Genomic DNA, 628 nt, shown 5'->3' with positions numbered 1-628 from the left:
CTCTCTCTCTCTCTCTCTCTGTCTCTCTCTCTCTCTCTCTCTCTCTCTCTTTCTCTCTCTTTCTCTCTATACGATCCCCTTAAAATTTTACGATGGAATAAATTTTAAATTTTTATAAGTGCTACAGTCAGTTAAATGTGGCAGAAAATTAATTTGTATATCTAACATCTTTTAGGTACCTTCACCAAAAAAAAAACAACATAACAAATATATATCTCCCTCGAAATCGTTTCACTTTTATAAGAAATACTTTTCTATACAAAAATAATTAATCAAGAGACACTGGTAATGTCTCAGCGCTAAGCCACGCGTAACAATACTTCCGTGGTAACTTTATGCGAGACTGCGAGTTGCGGGGAAGTGAGATTATTAAGTCTCAATAAAGACTGAACCGATCAGATTTTACATACGTTCAATAGCGTCTATTCAAATTATGTAATAAAATGCTTTTATTTTTTTCCTACTTTTGCTCTACTAACGGAAATATTGCGACGCAAAGTACCGATGAAACTTTTTATATAGATCTAATTGTAAGATACATCATCATTATTATTATTGTCATTATCATCGTCGATCAGTCAAATGTACTGTTGGACATTATGGCACGAAAGTGCATTAGCGTTGATGC

The sequence above is a fragment of the Atta colombica genome, unplaced genomic scaffold, assembly GCF_001594045.1.
Source record: "Atta colombica isolate Treedump-2 unplaced genomic scaffold, Acol1.0 scaffold123, whole genome shotgun sequence".
Lineage (NCBI taxonomy): Eukaryota > Metazoa > Arthropoda > Insecta > Hymenoptera > Formicidae > Atta > Atta colombica.
This window is presented reverse-complemented; position numbering follows the sequence as displayed.